The sequence below is a fragment of the Hydra vulgaris genome, chromosome 15 (genome assembly GCF_038396675.1).
Source record: "Hydra vulgaris chromosome 15, alternate assembly HydraT2T_AEP".
NCBI classification, from domain to species: Eukaryota; Metazoa; Cnidaria; class Hydrozoa; order Anthoathecata; family Hydridae; genus Hydra; species Hydra vulgaris.
This window is the reverse complement of record NC_088934.1, coordinates 39,524,416-39,524,823: the sequence shown is the minus strand read 5'-3', so window position 1 is coordinate 39,524,823 and position 408 is coordinate 39,524,416.

Here is a 408-nt window from a genome sequence, read left to right as displayed (position 1 = left end):
AAGGAAAAGCAGCAAATTTTAAAATAACTATTCTTTAAAATAAATAATAAAATATTTTATTATAGTTTATTTGTAATATCTAATTTAATTAAACGCATTATGCACACACGCATATATTCCCACAAAATGTTGAATAAGAATATTTAGGAATATTTAATATACGTCTATTCACAACTCTACGTAATGTAGGGTTGCCAGATGGCCGGCTTTTACAGATTAAAATAGAGTGCCATACCTGTAAAAATAACTTTTTTATTGTGTTCTCCTTCGTAAAAGCCGGACGTTTGGCAACCCAAAGGTTATGCATTGTTTTTATTTTGGTATAAACTGACTTCTAAAAGTATATTTATTATATGTTTACTCTCAACGCAACGCAATGCAATATTAGAACAAAAAAAAGACAATTAA